This window comes from Chelonia mydas, chromosome 9 (genome assembly GCF_015237465.2).
Source record: "Chelonia mydas isolate rCheMyd1 chromosome 9, rCheMyd1.pri.v2, whole genome shotgun sequence".
Classification (NCBI taxonomy): domain Eukaryota; kingdom Metazoa; phylum Chordata; order Testudines; family Cheloniidae; genus Chelonia; species Chelonia mydas.
In genome coordinates, this window is record NC_057855.1 from 44,550,754 (window position 1) to 44,571,503 (window position 20,750).

At 44.3% G+C, this 20,750-nt stretch overlaps 1 protein-coding gene across 5 annotated transcripts in view; it reads left to right on the forward strand.

Annotated features, from left to right (window-relative positions):
* Nucleotides 1-20,750, forward strand: part of ARHGEF4 (Rho guanine nucleotide exchange factor 4) — a 328,802-nt gene that overhangs the window by 124,326 nt on the left and 183,726 nt on the right. The window lies entirely within an intron of this gene.

Here is a 20,750-nt window from a genome sequence, read left to right on the forward strand (position 1 = left end):
CAGTCCTGTTCTTCTACCTTTGGTCATGCTCCCATTCTGTTGCTATATTGTTGCAAAGATGGGTTATCTCCCAGCAAAATCCAACAAAAGATCACAGAAAGGCCTCTAAATTGAGATCCCACCGTTAATAGCTGACCCTAGCTTTGGAGATACAAATATTTCTGATTATATTTTATAATGGGAGATCATTTATGTCATGCTTAGTCTGGGCTATTTTTAGACAAGGATGTGGGTGGCATGTGACACACATGCCTTGTCGTCCTATGAAAATCACACATATACACATAGGTATGTTGCAGTCTGCTGGAGAAGCACTCTTCTTGGTGATTGAGTATAATCAGAGCGTTATAGAAATGGAAGATTCTTTCCTTGGACTTAAAAAAGAGTGAGGACAAATGAAATGATAGTAATATTTCTAAATGCAAAGGCTGTGGCACAAGGTGACATCTTACATAGCGGGGAAAGGTGAATTAGGGCTTCCAGAAGCAAAGGTCTGAAAGCTAGGATTTGTGACATTGAAAGTAGGACAGCTGTCGCTTTGAATCCCCAGTCACTGCAGCCCTGCTCTTCTCGCCCCCGTCTCTTGGTAAGAAGCATGCCTCAGTGACATTTGGGGATTGTTTTGCTGTGCTGTGGGTGATCATGAGAAATTAGTGTAGAACCAGTAAACTTGGATTTCTCGTATGATGCCATTTAAAAGTTTAGCAAGTTTAGGTTTAGGATTTTGGGGCCATACAACAAAATTGCTTTGGAGGAGTGTTGGCATTTCTTACAGCTCTTTTCCCCCATCAAATCCATTCATTTGCCTTCTCTTCCCTTACTCCTTTTCCCTCCTTCCCTGTCGTCAGAATGGGAGGAACATGCTATTTCCGGTTCAGTAGTGTTCAGGGCAATGAGGCGTTAAAGGGTGGGGTTTTCAGATTACAAGGTGTGGATCAGATGATAGGGAGTGACTGTAATATGTCACTATGCTGACTAGACCAACTCTTGCACAGAGATGGTGGGAGTTACTATAGACTACACAACATTTTGACAATGAAGATGGAGGACTCAAACCATCTCCTACCACTTGCATTTTTGCCAGGCCCAGGAGAGCCCCCAGTACCCTGGTCTAATTGGCTGAGGGCTTTTGAGACGTGGCTGACGGCAGCTGGATTGGAAAAAGCAGAGGATGCCCAAAAAAGAGCTCTTCTCGGTCACTCTTTGGGCACAGAAGGTCAGAGGGTTTTTGCAATGCTGGGATCGGCAGCCTCCTTTGAGGAGGCGGTGAGAAAGCTTTCGGAGCACTTCCAAGGCAGGCGAAATGTGATGGTACAGAGGTTCCAGTTCCGACAGCGAGCACAACTGCCTGGGGAAACCTTTGTGGTTTTTGCCTCAGTGCTGCGGCGGCTGGCGGCGGCCTGTGATTTTGGACCTCTGCAGGATCAGCTGATCCTGGGTCAGCTAATTGAGAAAGCAGCAGACTGGCGAATTCGGGAGCAGCTCTTGTTGGAACCTAACTCGCTGACTCTGGCCAGGGCAGTGGAGCTGGGGTCACAGATGGAGGAGGCGTTCAAGGAGGTGCACACCAGGGTGATTTCAGCCGCAGTAAAGCAGTGGGAGAGCTGGAGCAGTGGTAACAAGAACTGGGGTATCAGAGATTTCAGCCACTCTACATTATTGCACCCCCGCGGAGGGGAAAAACCTCTACCATTTGCAAAACAAAGCCGCCAGAGTAAGCAAACTCGCTCCATCCTGTATTCCTGCAGCATGGGGCCATCCACAGCATCAACAGTGATGAGAAGTTTGGGCCAGAAGGAGGGGTGTCATGCCCCAGCAAAGACCGCACACCTGGGAGTAAAGAACTTCCAGGTAGGTCATTGTTTGGTAAATGAAAAGAGTGGGAACAGATCCTGCAAACTGAGGTATGCTGCTAATGGAACAATCTAACCAATTATAAGAAGGTAACAATAGTTCCGGTTAGAGAAGGGCTAGTGGCTGTTAAATCGAAACCATCCTCATTTGGAGTGGGGTGCGGGTTGGGTTTGTAATTCTGAGGCAGCGATACAGACTTTTGGCACTGGGAATAGGATGCATTTTCTCTCCCTCCTTTGTGGACAGGTTCAGACGTCACTTGAAGGCTTTGGGAGTGCGTGAGATGATAGATCTAGTCCAGCAACACTTAAAAGCAAATAGCTGCCTCACAGCACCTGCAGCAATATCTGCTGCTGCGTCTGGCAATGATGCATCACTGAGTTAACTGGAGGCTTCTGCTAAAATAATCAGCAATGCAATAGTTAATTGTATTAAGTTTGAGTTATTACACACCTCTCTGCTATTTGATGGGTCTGTCTGAAGTCTCAAGGAAGCTCTTCAGTTTACACTGGGAAGGGTTTCTTTGCGGGTTAAGAGTTTCCTTTCTGCAGGGGTAACTTCACAGCTGTGGAATGATGGAGCACAGCGCCTTGCTAACAAAATGAGATGGTATGAGCTGGATTGGGTGGAAGTGTGGAGAAGAAGGGGAATTATAGAGAACTGTAAGTACAGTATTAGCATGGCAGGGAGCGGAGGATGGACAAGAACGAGAGGGAGGGACTAACAGGTGTCATATTTTTGAGTCCATATTATACTGGAGATGTCTAGGGCACAAGATTCAACCTTAGAAGCTCCTCTGGGGCATATCCCTATCCAAAGTAATCTGCCTTACAGCCAAGCACTCCATTTGCTCCTTTTTAGCTCAAATGCTTGATGAAACTTCCTCTTTCTAAGCAATGACAAAAGGAAGAGCCAAATTCCTCTCCTGTCTGCTTCTTGCTCAGTAAGAGGCACAGATGAAGTTGGCATCTTCCTCCTCAACTCTAACAGACACCAACAGGCTGGGGGAGAACTGGACTAGTGGTGTAAACAAAACATGATGCAGAAAGATCTGAGAACAAGGAAGTCTGAATGAAGAATGTTGGTAAAATTAGAGGCCTATAAACTCAATAGCTGAAATAGTTCTCCTTAAAGACCAGGTGCCCTCAAACAGAAATAATACACAGCTTATCTCTCTCTGAAGGCCTAGAACAGAGCAATGTGGAGGAGTTTGATTAGAATCATAGAATATCAGGGTTGGAAGGGACCTCATGAGATCATCTAGTCCAACCCCCTGCTCAAAGCAGGACCAATCCCCAATTTTTGCCCCAGATAGATCCCTAAATGGCCCCCTCAAGGATTGAACTCACAACCCTGAGTTTAGCAGGCTAATTAGTTTCTCCTACTTCTACTTGATCTGACCTCTTTCCCATTAATAGAAGAGGTACACTGCTGTCTCTCACAGAAACCCCCTCTGGAGAATTCCCCCAAGGCAATTATATGGGAACTACCATGAGGAGAACCCTTAGGCTGACCCGAACAATTGAGTATCTTGCCTATAGCGCAACCAAATGTAATTATTCCGTGACATGCAGCAAAAAGTCTACTGAAATTAGAAGGAGGGTATAAATATTCAGTGCTCTTTCCAAATTGTGCTTTGAGGCTGGTGAAAAGGCTGGTTGAAGAGAAATGAACTGTATTGAATGCCACCCTAATCTGAGGCAACGTTGGCAGTTTCCTCAAAGAACTGAAGATGCAGGATTTGCATGTTTTGTTTGTTTAATGGTGCTCTCTCTCTTTCTGGTTAAAATGAAGCTGACAGCTGTCTCCTTAGCTAAAGTGTATGTCTTTTTGGATATTTTGATAGCCATGTGTGCCATTTGCCTCAAAAGGACCTTGAAAAGGGTAGCAAATGAGATGCAGTTTCTGCAAGTCATTTGTTGCCCTGGTCATGCATGTAACTCAGTGCTTTGACAAACAAAATTGCCTGTTGGTACATTATGGTTATCTTGTTCCTGATTCCTTAATGCAGTTGCTGAGAGCTGGACTTTGACTTAAATAGCATTACTTTGGTTGCCAGGATGATAAACTTCTGAACCTTTTAGCATGTTTTGGTTTAGCATTGGCTCTCTGAGCTGTCTGTCTGACTGGGCATCCATGGTATGGGGCATGCTGCTGTTAAAAGTATATCACTCCCTATATGCTGGATCTTGGTCCCATTTGAATGTGTATTTCTTGCCAGATCTTCTGTATAGTAGCTAATACCTGGGTGGATACTTACCTGACTCATTGCAGAGTTCTCGCATGTAAAATGTAATTTTGAAGTCTGGAATGTGCGAGGGTTGAGTGATTTAAGCACACCCACTTTAGCAAGGGACTTCCTTGCCGCACAGCCAGTCAAGCTGAAAAGGCTGTGGGTGGGGCAGATCATTGGAACTTCACTTGCCTCTCATTCCAGAGAGGTCGGGGAGGGGAGGGTCATACTTAAAGCCAGATCCTTTCCTGTGACCGAAGTAGTTTCTGGTCCCAGGAAGTGATATATTCTCACAAATGGCACCTTGTTCAGACAGCAGCTTCTCTTTAGTCCATTCTTTAGGACTACAAATGAAGGCTGCACAGGTCAGCACTGAAGTCTGCAGATGCCAAAGCTGAGGTTGCACTTGTAACCTTAAGGGCTAGATTCTTGCTCGATGTGGGATGGGGAGGGAGAAGGCGTTGGAGCACGGTCCAGCTTCCTGATCTTCCAGGCCAGTGCAAGTCCAATTTCTGCCATTAGCTTAGGGTCCATAATACCGCCTTGCCTATGAAGAATTACTGTGGCAGAACTCCACATGCCCACCACTCCCAGTGCACCCCTTACACAGGGGTGGGGGCAGAAGTGTCATACTGCGGTGCAAATGCACGAACAGGGAGTTCCCCTACACCAAGGGAATTCTCTGTTGGGCATTTGCAGCCAGACTACAGCTTCTCTACACCACCCAATAGCATGAAGGAGCTCTCCCCTTGTGCCTATACATTACAGTAGAGTAATGGCATGACCACATACTACTTCTCAAGTACAGTATAACGGAACTTCCTCCTGCAGCCTTAGATTCCCAGGTCTACTGTCTTAGTGCTGTGTGCCGCTGGATGTCAGACAGTACAGGAAGGTCACATTAACAGAAGATGCATAGCAAAGGAGGCAAGGGATCCTATGACAACAGTGCAATAGCTCTGTGACTGCCTGTACCTCAAAGTATTGCCATGGTACCCCGGTGCGGCAACTAGATAGGAATCATATACATACAGTAACCTTACTGACACCTGTGCAAGACGCACCTATTAACAGTCAATGGGGTTGCACAATCTTCTGTGAGGACATAGACTAAGGACAAAAGGGTTACAAAGGGGAACCCTAAAGATGAAGGACTTTGCTATAAAAAAGAGAAACTGGTTTAATTATCAGCTCCCAGGCTGACAGTGTCAGGCAGGAAATGATTTAAATTTACTTACAAACAGTGCAAACTGGAGTTGGAAGTCATCAGGACAACCGTGAAATGCTGTAATGCTCCTTTTAGTCACATTCCATGGTAGAACTGCACTTGAGACATTTGGTCCTAGTAAGCTGACTAAACCCATCCCTCCAGGTACACGATAAAATGCTTCATTTAATCTCTGCCTCAGATCCCTATCTGGAAGATGAAGATAATACTTCCTGACACCCTCCCTTTAACTTTTCTAATTAGCCTGTAACTCCTTAGGACAGAGACTCTTAGCATGGATGTACAGTAAACAATGGGGCCGTGAACTTTGTTGTGGCATTTAGTTGCTATGTCTTGTGCTCCAAGAAGCGTGTTTTAAATTTTCAGAGGATCGTTGGTATTGAGTATTTTATATCTGCAGATCTGTCAAAACAGTACAGCATCCGGCATGATGGAAATAGGCAGTGTGATCAGGATAAATCATTTGAAGAGAAAACAAATGTAAGCAGGAGTGGAATGTGTTAATAAGTGTATGCAGCAGACTTCCTTGATGGGCAATAGGAGGTGAAGGTTCCTGTTAAAGAATCAGGGAGGTTATGAAATGCAGCATTCTACAGTCTCACAGTACTTCTCCCTCCTTGCCCACATGTCCCTCCTTTCAAAGTGTTGTTTTAAGAAAGAATGTGAATGATTTGTCACTTTCTGCCTGAATTAAAGCGATATTGCTTATATGGGGTCAATGGCTGGACTCATGTATAATACAAGTAGGCCTGTGCGAACTTCCACACGCAGTTTGTCACTCCATTGATGCTCCAAGCCTGGGTGTCTCCTGATCAGACTGCCAGTCATGCAGGGAAACTTAGCATTCTGCACAGGGATACTCAAGAGAAAAGGGACTCCCTGCACCCACCCTCAGTTCCCACAGTACATATACACATGGGCAGTGCTTTGAAAATACTAGGCTCTTTGACTCTGCTCCAACTAATCTGAAAACCCAAAGCAATCCAGGTAGGAGTCTTCTCCCTAGTTCAACCCACTAGTTGTACTGAAGGAGTTATGTGGAAAGCTGACTCTTTAAAACAAAACAATGTATGGGAAATTCTCTGGAGTCTGATGGCAGAGACATAGTTCTGTTAAACTCTGCACAGTTCCCTTAGGCGTTCTATGAGGGATATTCTGGATTTCATTCTCAAGGTCTAGAAGAATTCTTGTAACACTCTGTTGGCTTTGGACCTGTTAAATTATGTAGGATATTTCCATATCAGAAGGAGGAAGGATGGTCTCATGAACTGGCACTAACTGAAGACAGGGATTCAGTTTCTGGTTCCACCATGGATTTCCTTTGTGTTCTCAGGCAAGTCAATGAAACTCTGTTCCCAGTCAGTAAAATGGGCATAGTACTTTCTCTCTCCTACCCTTTCTCACCTATGTAGATGGTAACTCCTTAGGGCAAGGATTGTCTCCCCGCGTGCACGGTGCCTCACATAATGCGGCCTTGCTCTCTTGGGGTTCTAGGTGTTACGGTAATTTAAATAAAATAGTAAAGCTATGGAAAATGTAATTGTAAGTCAAAATCTTGCATGGTGCTTAGTAGCCTTATCACTGGTGCCCTATAATGGATTAAAAAGCAAATGTGATTCGGGGAGAGGAGCGGAGGAAGAGGGCAAGAGAAGACTAAAGAGCATAAATGAACAAAATAGCTGGCATAAGACTACCAGGTATATTAGTGTGGGGGGCTGCACAGTTCATTTAAATTTATTGGGATGCCTTACTCATGAACCATTCTTTAATGCAATTTTCTTGAACTTTTGGCAATTAACATAGCTAGCTACTGAGTCTTTTTCATGGATCTGACATGTTGGAGCAGATTGCTGGTATATTGAGAACTGTCACATTCATGTTATTGGTCTGATTTTCTGTCTTTAGCATTTCAGAAAATTATCCCGCCAGGATATTGAAGAAAACACACCAAACATTTCACATAAGGAAATGTTTAAAAAACTAAAAAACTTAAAAAAAACTGCTAGTCATATCAAGATTTATTTTCAAAAAAAGGTTCAACAAGGTTTAAGAAAATGGATAAGCCATCAGCCATTTAAATGCCTCGCTTGCTTTGGTTCACCAGAATCTATAAACCCACATTTATTTTACCCTGGCCAGTTAAGGCCTCAGTTCTACAAAGTATTTAGGCATGTCGTTAAGTGCTTTGAAAAAATACAAGAGTGTTTTATTCATTAAGGCTCCGATTCAGCAGACAGCAATAGGCCTAGTATAAGGGGACTGTTGCCCCCTTACTAACATTCAGTGGGGGTGTTTTAGTTGCTAGCTCCCAGTACTAAAAGGGGAAGGGTCTATGGGAAATCAGGACCCTGAGACTGACGGTCCCCAGGAACAATGGGGAGAGGCCAATGCTCCAGGTCAGCCTGAATGACAGGGCCAGCAGGCTAATCAGGGAGTCAGGAGGCCAGGGAGGTCTTATCCTCCGTGTGAGCTGGATTTGCCTGGGTCAGACAGAGTGGGGGCTGAGCTAAGGAGAAAGCAGGGGCCCAAGCTGAGCTGGGGAGCAGAGCTGTGCCAGATCCAGAGGGACCAGAAAAACAGCCCAGACAGAGCAGACCCTGTGCTGGGAGCAGAGTCACAGAAGCAGGCTGCAGAGCAGACCTGTCCTGGGAGCAGAGCTGCAGCAACCAGAGGCAGAGGGGCCAAAGAAGCAGCCCAGGGAGCTGGAGGCAGAGCAGCAGTGACAGAGTGGTGGAGGTGGGGCTGGAGCAGTCCGGAGCTGGGTGCGGTGAGCAGCTGGGAAGACCGAGGGGGACCCCTGGGCAGCAGGCCCAGCACAGGGAGACGCCTCAGCCAAGAGGCTCTGCAGGCCAGGCTTGGATCGTAACCCCCACAGGGCGGGGATGACACTGGGAAGAAGGGTCCTACCACTTAGAGCCTGAGAGCATGTGGCCACAACCAGAGCAAGTGTCCAACCCACAGCATCCCTACAGCACAGCCAGGGCCTGAGAAGAAGGCCTGGGACTTACAAGGAACAGACTGTGAACTGCCCTGACGTTCCAGAGACACCGTTTGTGATGTTCCCTGCCACAGAGCGGGGTAATGTGTTTCCTTTAACCTTTCCCATTATTCCTTATTCTTTTTAAAATTAATTGTTGATTAAATAACTTGCATTTGCTTTAAATTGTATGTAATGGTCAGTGGGGTCAGAGAAGTGCTCAGTGCAGAGAGAGTACCCCGGAGTGGGGACACCCTAGCCCCTGTCCTAGGTGACCACAACAGGGTTCGGGGTCGAGCCCCCCAGGAATCCTGGGCCCAGCCTTGTTGGGGTTACGAGGACTCTGCCGGACAGGAGAGTGGAAGGGGAGTCCTCAAGGGCAGGGAGGCCACTGGGTAAAGGAAGTGGGAGCGAGGACGCAGATCCTTTCGCTAGCCCACTTCACCGGGGTAGTACAGAAGCCAGGAAAGTTCCCCGCAATAGCGGGACTATTCCCCCACTTACACTAGGGTAATAATTTCAAAAGGGCTAAAGTGATGAAGGCCAGGTGCGCACACATAGAACTTTTGATGGGATAAGTGATGTCTTGTAGGGGTGGTGGTGGTATTTTTACAACATTTTTATATCAGAAAAAACTCTAGTGTAGATACAGTTGTACTGGCAAAGTCCCTTTATTGGTAGAGCTTATTTCTTTCTGAATCTGGTGTAAGCTATATGGCAAAAGCGTGCTAGGCACACCAGTACTTTTGCTGATCTATGCTGCGTCTACACTGGGGGTTTGCCAGTATAGTATACCAGGATAGCTGTGGTAGCACACCTTTTCTAGCCTAGACTAGGCCTTATGTCACTCTTGCAAATGGGACTTAGGTCTCCTAGATCATGTAAGCACTTATGAAAATGTCAGCCTCTATCTTTAGGCTGAACTGTTACTTCCAGCATGACTCCTTTAATCATGTCTTGGCTATTTTTGGAGTATTTCTTGAAGGAAAAAGAGAATTTACTCAGTATCATATTGTATGCAAAAATATTGTTAGTTTTTTAAAAAAAATAAAGATAGACGCTAAGAATGGAAACCTGCTGTGTATTAAAGCCAGAATTAAGATGTCAAAACATTTTCTTGTTTTAAATTACCCAGCAGAGGCAGCTATTGCAGGGCAATGAATGCATCAAAACAATTCAAATTGAAGACAAGTTGTGTTAAGCGTTCAAATTCCCCAACTGTATGTGTACCAATTTTTATTTTACTATCTTTTTGACTAATAAGACTGGCTGATAAAAAAAAACAACAACTCAGAACAGTTCATGTGCTGATTATTGGTATAACTTGGAATTCTTTACTGTGAATTGATCTGCTGAATTTCTTCTGATCTTTTTCCTCCCATTACTTAAGCCTTGATCTTGCAAACAGGTCATCCAGCTCGGAGCCCTGCATCTTGTGCCAGATACCATTGAAGTACCTGGGGCTCCTCATGGCCCAAGAGTTTGGCTCTCCAGATCCGATTCCAGCACTGGGGCCTTACTTAACAATATCAATATTTTAAAATCAGCACTTTTGAGTCTCATTGCAAATATTTTGCACAGCTTTAGAGTTTTGCATATCATTGTAACTTTGCCAAATAGCCTAATTTTTCCCAAAACCTCTGCTTTTGCTAAAATATAAAGTCATTTTTGAGTGAAAATGAGCAGTTGTTCTTGGCTGGAGCTGTTTGAATAAACATAGCAAATATTTTTCATAATATTTGCATTTGAAAGTTCCTGTAGTTGAAGATCAACTTTTGCACTGAAAAATATTAAAAAGGAATATTTACACATTTCAGTGCAAAAAACCAGCTAGGGAAGCTTAATGCAAAACAAAACTAGGCAGTCCTAGAATTGTCCAAAACACAATTGCAAAAATATATGAAATATTTAAGGAAACAGTTTTGCACAGCCTATTTTACAGTTTCTCCGTAGCACCACAGGATGTGAATTTGGTTATTTTAATTGTCACATAGTTGTGTTGATAGCTTAGCTCATGCTACCTTGTGCTTAACACCCGTGTGTGTACACTCCTTTGTTGATCCTCCACCTGCTCTGCTAGATGATCCTTATTCTGTTAACAGTGATGTAGTCAGTGGGATGGTAGGAAGTATCTTTATGTCCGGCAGGACAGGATGTGGCTGGAGTGCAGTCAGTATTTACTAGAAAAGTTTTAGTCCACTAGGTAAACTGAGCTCAGACTGTCACCTCATTCCAGCCTCTTCCTGGCACCCATGGGTATTGGTAGCAGAGACTCCTAGAGCCTGTCTGAGAGAGTACACCTGGCAGCGGCACAATTAGGGTCAATGAGGGCAATAATGTCTCTGGCCTCACGGGAGAGGAGCAGCTTCTAGGTGTGGAGTTAGTTTGCTGAGTGGAGTCTGAGGGAAGCTGCATGGTGTCTGCTATAGTACAATAAGGCTCTCACCTGTGATCTTTCACTGATGCCAGCACATGGCAGCAGTCCGCCATGTATCAAATGGCTCTTCTGCATCAAGATACTGCTTGGGTCACAGAAATCCTGCACCCCACAGAGGAGTGTCAACTTTTGGGGCTTGCCCAGCAGCCCACTCTAAACTAACCTGCGTTGTGTTGGATTGTAACTCATCAGCATAACCAAGAACAGTGTAATTTAGCCAGCTCCTTACCATCTGCTGTGCATAAACGGGATGCTGTAACTACAGCTTGTGGGAGAGGGAAATGCATTTTTACTGAAGTTGGGATGATAGTATTTTGAGATTTCTGACTGCTTTACATCTGATTCAAATTCTTTGTGCTCCCCACCCTCATTCAATAAACATACACCTTATAGGATGGCACTTGTTAATAGCTAAAGGCACTGCTTGCAGATTGTAATTCTGCGACAGCCCACTCCATTTGGTAGTTAATTCTGGAGACTTTCCAGTGAGGGCACCAGGTGCAATTTAGATTGTATCAAAGGATCACTTACCCAATGACTCTAACTTTGTAACACCACCCCTTCCCCTCCTCCCCACTGGTTGTCAAAGAACCCAGGACCTGCAGCATCAAGAGGCCAGGCTTTGTGAGTTACTTTTAGCTCAAAAGGTCACTAGCTGGCAGTGGTAGTAGACTATTATCCTCTATGAACCAACCACTAGAGACCTAAGTAATGTAGTAGTTTAGTGATTTGATACATGAATGGCTAAATTTTCAGAGACTATAGCTTCAGTGTGCATTACAATGGAAAGAAGTACACAACTCTACATAAAAATATAAATTAAACTAAACAGTATAGTCACAAAACTGTTGAAGATCTTACAGTCAAATTTAGCTCTTGGATGCCTATATACATCTCCCACTGACTTCAGCAGGAATCTGTCAAGGGGAATGTTACTTTCCTGCTCTGATTCTGTGGATCACTGAGCTCTTATTAGTCCCATTAAGTTCAGGCAGCTGCTTGGGATCAAATTTAGTGCAATTGGAAGGAATAGTTCACCACTTAATTAAGTGCACAACACTTTGAAGATTTCAAAGTGAGCATTCTTGAATATTCGCTGTACATCTACCATCTCCTGGCTGCTAGTGCAGCAGAGACATGTTGGGAGGGGCAAAAGATGTGGCCAGGTATCCGTTATTCCCTGGCACTGCCTAGTAGCCAGAGTGGCTCTGCTTGTGTAAATCAGAGCAGCCTGAAAGAGTGCTGGACCAATGCCAGGATGGCCTCAGCATAAGGGGCTCAGAAATGTCTTGAAGCCACTTTCCTGCTCCCCCTCCTTGTGCTTACAAAGCACTTAGAATTCCATTGGCTTGCATTTGGCACACTTGATTAATTTGGGTTTGTTGGTGGGGGTTGACTTGCTTTTATCTTTGCCAGGGTCCAGGCTCCCTGACTCCCAGAGCTGTAGAAATCTCTGCCATTAGCAGGACTCCGAATAAACATAGGATACCTTACAGCTATGCTTCTCTTCAACCCAGCTCAGCATGCCTATGGGAAGCCCTTCCCAAAGAATCCCATTTTATCCTCTCCAGTGGATGAAGCTTTTCTCTGGAATTCATTCCTCACCCAGAAACCCCTGGTGTCTGACTTCTCAGACCATGAATAATTGTGTGTGAGACTGTTGCCCAATTTGTTCTGAAGGATGACTATAAAAGAGCCACATTTCATTTCAATGTGGGGAGAGATGGTGAATTGAGACCACAGTTGTATCTCTGTGGCCCTTGCACAAGTCTGTTTAAAGGGCTCTTTCACCTTCAGTTATCTTCCTGTGGTGACTGAGGCAGTGTGATGTGTGCAGAGAGGGCAGCTGTGCTCCGTGGTTCCCAGGAACCACATTTGAACTCGGTGACTGAATTGCTTGTGAAGGGAACTTTCTTTATTGTGCGTAAAAAGGGGCAGGTGCTTGCCCGGAATCTAAGAGGCTAATCTGATCCCCAAAGTCATTACTATGGCGGCTTTTCAGAAACCTGTTTGTCCTGTAGTCCATTTGCTACTCAACAGGTGTCCAAGTCACCACAAAGCACCATTACTTTTGGCACCCTTTCACAGTCCCAGTTGAGAGACCAAGACTTAAATAGGGCCTGGAGATTGAACTTCCCCCTGACATTCAGGGCCTGGTAAGTCTGGGCCAGAGCTGACAGGTGTTAAAGGTGTGATGTGGGGAAGCTGCTGTGGCCCATGCTGTGCCTGTTCCGTGGATAAACAAGACTTCATTCTTCACAGTGTGCCCTCAATCCAGCAGCGTTCACAAGCACTAACTAAAGGGTGCTGGGGCCAGTGCTTTCACATTGGATTATCTAGATGAATTTAGGCCCCATAATCCATATTTAGTTGGGGATTGGTCCTGCTTTGAGCAGAGGGTTGGACTAGATGACCTCCTGAGATCCCTTCCAACCCTGATATTCTATGATTCTATGATATTTAGGCACCTAAATAAGTAGTCTGATTCTTAAATGCTGTTGAGCATCCACAACTCATTTTGACTTCAATGATACCTGTGGGTGCATAGGGGTTACTTGTTTAGGTGTCTAAATATGGGTTTAAAAGCCTAATTTAGGCACCTTTTGAGAAATCTGTCCTGGCTCATTATCTTTGGGGAAACAAAGAAGGATTGTAAATGCTTGCAATCTTTGTAAAAATCCCATTTATAAAATGCAAATTAGATCAAACTGTAGTTCCATACCACAGTTCTCAACTAATGCTGTCTGTCATGTCAGGAACTTCAGGTTGCCAGACAGTCTTCAGACACATCTACTTTTCATTCTATTCTTTTTTTCTGTCTAAGTGGATATAATAGCACTGTCCTTCTCAAAGAGGGAGGGAGAGAGAAAGCTCCCATTGGCCTGGAGCAGCGAACCGCGGCCACTGGGAGCCGTGATCGGCCGAACCTGCGGATGCGGCAGGTAAACAAACCGGCCCGGCCCGGTAGGGGCTTTCCCCGCACAAGCGGCGGAGCAAGTTTGGGAACCACTGTACTAGATAACCCATCAGCAGACAGTTGAGGGTAGTGGTGCAAGTAGATTTTAACTCTTTCCGGTATTGTACCAATCCCAACCCCCCTCACAAAAACTGTTCTGTGACTAGAGCCCTGCGCGGATACCGATTTACCTGTGGATGTGGTTATCCACAGATAGAAGTCAGTATCCGCTGAACTGCCGGGCTCTCCTGGGAACCGCCGTGGTGAAAGGAGCAGAACGTGGGGCTGCCACTCCCGGGAGCCAGCGCCCCGCACCGGCAGCTCCTCCAGCACAGCTGTCCTGCCTCCAGCCCTGCCCCCAACCCTGTCCTCCAGTGGGGCTGTACAGACCCCAGACAAGAGATGCAGCTGCATGGAAGGGCTGGGGGCGGGACTGGGGGTGGTACAGCTGTGCCGGAGGAGCTGCCGGCCCAGGGCGCTGGCTCCTGGGAGCAGCAGCCCCGTGTTTTGCTCCTTTTGCCACTGTGGTTCCTGGGAAAGCCCTGGGGTTCTGAAAATGTGCCTTTCCGGTACGGCATACTGGCATAAATGGCTTAATGGTATGGCATACCTGACCATACCGGCTTACTTGCACCACTAGTTGGGGGCTTTCTGTGTGTTGTTCTGGTTTTGGTGCTGAGTTTTCTCTCACACTGATAACAGTGGCGGTGAGAATGCATAGCACCACACAGGATTGGACCATTGGTAAACAATACCCATATGCCGATCTTTATTTGCTTAATCCAGTGACAAGTGTAGAGGCTCATTGAGCAAAGAGGATAGTTTAGGGTTACCAATTTTGGTTGGCTGTATTCCTGGAGATTTCATCACATGACATAATCTAAGATTATTCTTTAATTCCTGGAGGCTCCAGGCCAGTCCTGGAGGGTTGGCAACAACAGGATAGCTGGCTGTGGTGCTATTAAGTATTGCATTTCAGTCTCGTCTCATGATGAGCTATAAAAACAACCTTATTATTAGAGAGTGGTGTCTGCACGTGAAGCAGTGCCGGGTTTATTACCTCGTTCAGTGCAGGTGGTAAGTATGCAACAGTGCCACACACCGTCTTCCATACACGCAAGGAATAATAAGGATTTGTGCACTGTAATGGGCTAATTCAGGAGCGGTGGTTACCATCATATCCATTGGGAACAATGGCCATCAGAAGGGTCAGTTGCCATGTTATAATGAGAACGTTTTCACATTGTTCTGACTTGGCACGAAGAACTGACCTATACCTGTCACTGCAGTAGTAAGACAACATGTAGGTGGGAGTGCAGTCTAGTGCTTAGGGTAGGGGTCTGTGTCAGACTTGCTCTGGGACTCAGAATAAAATGGATACAGTAATATTTACCTCCCGGGATGGATGTGAGTCTGAATTGCAAAAACAAATCTTCTTTCGAAAGCTAGTTAGGCTAAGTGACAAGTGTCACTGGATCCCATTGATTTCAAAACAGAGGAAAGCTAGGAAATGGATAGTTAAGGACTTACAATGGTCACATCATGAACACATTATTCCTATCAAGTATACAGAAATGGTGCAAGTGGAGAATGTGATCCATAGAAATTCGGCCCATTCCACTGCAATCAATGGCAAAAATATCTCATTGTCATTGATGAGAGCAGGACTGGGCCCAAGAGTCCAATGAGAGCAGATGTAACATACTGGCACTGTTCTATCCCATTCAAAGTGGTGGTCTGCATAGTTGTACCAAGAGTAGTCCCTTCTCTTCCTACAGTTATTCCAAACCTCAGGTGTTAGAAGCCTTCACTGCAAGGCTCAAGGTCCTAAGGTTGGTCATGCTTATGACCCATAGTGCATTTTACAGGGTTGCATCCACAACACCATCCCCAACAAAAACATTAACTCTGTTAATTTCAATCTGTTTTCTTCACACATGTAGGGTCCATCAGTTTTATCTGTATGGAGTAGTGACAAGGCATTGTAGAGCTAGAGGAAGACACGGTGATATTAGACAAAAGTAAAAACTTTCAATCAGTCCATTTTTTGTCATGACCTGTCACTCAAAACCCATTGGCAAATGTTCCTCAAATGCTGCTGTCAGGGTTCCCTCACCACTCTGAATTCTAGGGTACAGGGGAATTCTAGGGGACCCACATGAAAGACCCCCTACGCTTATTTCTACCAGTTTAGGTTAAAAACTTCCCCAAGGCACAAATTCTTCCTTGTCCTTGGATAGTATTGCTGCCACCACCAAGTGAGCTAGCAAAGATTTAAGAAAAAGACCACTTGGAGTTCCTGTTTCCCCAAAATATCCCCCCAAGCCCCTTCACCCCTGTCTCTGGGGAGGCTTGAGAGTAAACAAGGTGAGCACAGACCAGACCCTTGGGTTTTTAGGACACTAAAAACCCTGATCAGATTCTTAAAAACAGAACTTTATTATAAAGAAAGTAAAAGAAGCACCTCTGTAAAATCAGGATGGAAGGTAGTTTTACAGGGTAATAAGATTTAAAACACACAGGATTCCCCTCTAGGCAAAACTTTTAAAGTTACAAAAACCAGGAATAAACCTTCCTCTTAGCATAGGGAAAATTCACAAGCTAAAACAAAAGATACTCTAACGCATTTCCTTGCTATTACTTACTATTTCTGTAATTTTAGATGTATCATTCAGTAGGAGCTGGATTACTTGCTTGGTCTCTCTCTTTGTCTTGGAAAGAACAACAAAGAGCACAAACAAAAACTCCCCCCACCCCCCAGATTTGAAAGTATCTTCTTTCCCCATTGGTCCTTCTGGTCAGGTGCCAACTAGGTTAGTGGAACTGATCAACCCTTTACAGGTAAAGGAGGGATTTTATGCTACCCTTAGCTGAATGTTTATGACAGCTGCAGAAACATTCTCCTGTTCCTGGATGCTCCCTGAAGGCGTCCTTAAACCAAAATAACTTTCTTTGAACTAGCATGCTCTAGTTCAAATGAAGATTTTAGCAAGAATGAATATAACTTGTTTCAAAAGGGGAACAATTAAGCAGCACGATTCTTGCATCTTAAAATGCAATCAGCAATTGTATCCTGTGTTTTCCTTGCAGAATGTCGCTAAAAGGTAACATTTTATTCCTAGTAAAGTGAGTGTTTTGGACGGAGCTATGTGAATAACTGATTTTTTGGTTTGGTGGCTGAGATGAAAACTAGAAAAACAACAACAAAGAGTTTAGGGTTAACAGGAAGTTAATTTTTTTTAGTATTTTTTGTGAACTAAAAGTTTATAAAAAATTAATTCCAGGTCAAACATAACATTCTGTTTAACCTGAAATGAAATATTTAGTTTAGTGTTTGAGATTATTTTTACTTCAATTTTATTAATTTTTTTAGAAGTAAAATTTGAAACAAAGTCGTTTTGAATCAAAAAGTCAACATGTTGCATTTAGAAAAGGTTGAAACATTTTGACTTTTTTGGAATTTTTTTTTTGACTGAAACAACTTGGCAAATTTGACATGGTTTGGTGAGACACTTCAGTCGACTTGAATCTGCATTTTTCAGTGAAAAAAAATTTACACTGAAAATATTTTCCCAGCTCTAGCACTGGACGTGCAAAAGCTTTAAATTGCTTTTAGTCTTTGCACTCTTGATAATATGTCTCGTCAAACTGAGAGGATGAGCCGCCTTGAGAACCTTTTCCTATCGGCTGGATACATGTGGTGCTTTAGCAAGTCCCACCACTACGTACAAGTCAATGAGCCGACTATCTCCCTCTGAGGCATCTTCTTTCCTCTTTCCTATGAAACTATCTTATTTCCATTATGTCCACCTTTTCAGCCTGTGAATTTATGCCCCTGCCCTTCAGAGTGTCGCTAATTTACTGTTGCTCGCCCCTCAGTACATGCTATTTTACTGCTATTTCTTTTTTTGACACTAGGTAGCTATTTCGCTACAATTTATCCCCCACCTTCAAAGCTTGCTAGTTTTTTCTTTTCACAAGTTTACCGTCGCTTGCCTGGTTGATGCATCTTCAACAATAGGAGGAATGTCTGTTGAGTTTCTGATACGGATGGAAATGAGAAAATAATGCACGTCACAGCTGGTCAGGATTGTAAACCTTTTGCAAGCCAAGGGCCTAACAGTGCTGCTGCTACAGATTATTCTCAGAAAAGACCAGTGTCAAACAGTGTCACAATGTGGTTCTAACCATGAGTCTTGCGTATTTCTTCCGTACCCTTGCCTTTTACATTGCTTCTCTATTTTCACATTACACATAAATGCTTAGGGCCACATACTGTCCTTAGAATTTCAGTAAGGAGCCCTCTGGGCCTGATTTGGGAGCATCATTTGAATCCTGAAACAGCTGGTCCTATTGAATTTACTGGCATCCTAACTCACTGTTGATCAGCTCATTGTTTGAGGAGTAGGTCTACATGGCTTGTGTTGTCAGTTCTCAAACCTGTTGCTTGGGATTGTCACCGCAGGGGGAGGAACTTGTACTCACTACAGGAACTAAGGGCCATTAGAAACCTCACCATCTTCTGTTCCAAGTGCAAGACACACTTCTCCAATATAAACACATAGCATATACATAGTAAAATAAAAACATTTCCAAAGGCTTACCAAAGCACACCCCTTCACTCTACATACAGTTCTCTCCCTGAGAAGAGGAGAGAGAGAACAAACCACGTGTGATACATGTTAATCATGCAGATTAATGCACCACTGGAATGCACTCAGATTCTACCGTGGTGGGGTGGTATAAGAACCTATGTAGAAAAGAATACTTGCTGTTGAGGTATTTACATAAATACTTGTTTGTTTGCATATTTGCATATAATTGCTCTGTGGATGTTCATGCTGGTGCATGCCTAACAGAGCTGCTGAATGAAGCCCACCACACTATACTTGCCCCAATCTGTCTTCCTTTCCTCATCACCACAGAAAATGCTGCTGCCCCATGACAGTCCAGGGTAGAAGGCAGCAGTTCTGGGCCTGCTCTCAAGCGTTGCGGGGGTGGCTGCTGCAACAGACACGGGAGGAGGTATGGCCTGTGTGCTACCCCTCCCCCTAGTGTACAGTAGCTGGCTCTGCCCCAGCCCTGTACATGTCTCCACAAAGTGGCTGCCAGCTAAAATCTGGACTTCAGCAGTCCCAATCAGCAGCTCTGTGGGACACAGCACAGGTCATGCAATTTTGGGACTCTCCCATGAACTATGAATGAAAACAGTAATCCATGCCCTTTGTATCTGGAATTGTCTTCCTCATTCGGTATGTGGACTGAAGTCAATAGAAGGACCCTTGTCGACCTTGGTGCATATTGAATAAGGTCCATAAACACCAAAACCACATCTGTATTTGTCGTGTAGATGGACTCTAATTGATCTGTGTCATAATTTGGGTGTAATTTAATTCATAATTATTCTCAGGACTATCAGGTGTCCTCATTACTCAGACCCCACTTGCTTGAATAGTTTGTAGCTGACCTCAGTGCCATCTGTAAATTTGTTTAGTGCATCATTCAAGATTCAGCTTTGCTAATGCTGAGCAGCTGCTCCTGTATTCATTGCTGTGTGAGCCAACTGCTCCTGACGGCCGGCTGCACCATTGATCAACATGTGACATGTAAGCCTGTACTGTTGGAATGCTGGTCATTTCTGTCCTGTTAATAGCAGGGCTTGACATTTATTGAAAGACCTCAAATGACACAAACCTCCTCCCATCTCCTCTAGCCATACTTTCATCAGGTTCCAGTCTGTTCAGACAAGGATCTCCTTCCTCTGCCAAATAACCCCATTTTACTAGCTTCCCTAGTTAACCTCCAGCTCTGTCCCTAATCCATCTTAATCTCTGTGTCGTGGTGGCAGGGCTCAGAAACCCTGGCATCTCTCCTTTGGCTCTGTTTTTTTTAAATTTGGTTCTTCTCTAGGGCTTCCATTGAGTTGTGCCCCAATGGAGCAGCTGTGGACATCCCTCAAAGCTATATTGACCTGGAATCCTGAGTTCTAATTGCACCTCTGCTATTCATCTTCTGTTTTGTCCCCACCTCTTCTTGCCTCTGTTTTTCCATTTGGAAAGGTCTGAGGTATAAGAACCTAGGGAGCCATCTACCTCACAGGTGTGCTGTGTGAGAGTTAACAGGATACAGATTATATAGAGCTTAATTTGTTGAAGTACATACATAGATATGAGTCTGAAACCATATATACCTTGATCAGTCTCAACCATGTAGAATCGTTGGATGCAGCTATAACCAGTGATGGCAGTGGGTGTTAGCTAACATTTTCCCCTCATCCAGCTTTATCAGGATTGGCTCTCCTCCTTTCAGTTTGGGGAAGTTTCAGCTTGCATTCTGATGGTAAAAAACGGAAAAAGACGAGACCTCTGAGATTTGGCCCTTTAAGCAGGGTCATTTAGGACAAAGACTTATCCCTGAGGTTGATAGTGTTGTTTTGATCTCTCTTCCTGTAAGCAACTGAGCTGGGCTTGATCCACTACTTGGTCTCTTCCCTGAACTGAGTTCAAACATCACTTTCAAACTTGGTTCACATTCCAATGTCCAAATAACTAACTACACTGTGTTCTAAAGAGTGTTTAAAGTGGTCTGAAAAAAGTAGGGGGTCTCTGATAATCTCGGAGCATCAGCTTTGGTAAGACAGTGCTTAAAGTGCACCCTTGAGTGATTGGCTTGATTAAAAAAAGTCAGGTCTGCCCCGCCCACATGAAGCACTGGTTACATAATTGGATAGTAATATCTATGCCCATGATTTGTGCAGTAAATCTCTACTGAAATTCAAAGGTGGATTCACTAATAGTTTTTACATGGAAGGAATTATGTTAATTTAATTTATGTAAAATGTGAAAAGTGCCCTTGGATTGGAAGAGTGCAAAAGATCATAAGTCTTTGGAGCTTCTGCTGCATTTTGGATGCTATATTAAAAATAGTTTGTAGTAAAGCTGTAAGGGCATCAAGTCCAACCCTGTGTAAACATCAGATATAATCCCAGAGGAAAGGGGTATACTTGTATTAAATGTATCTTTATTGTGTTTAAATCCCAACACGTTATTTTTTTCTAGAAATATC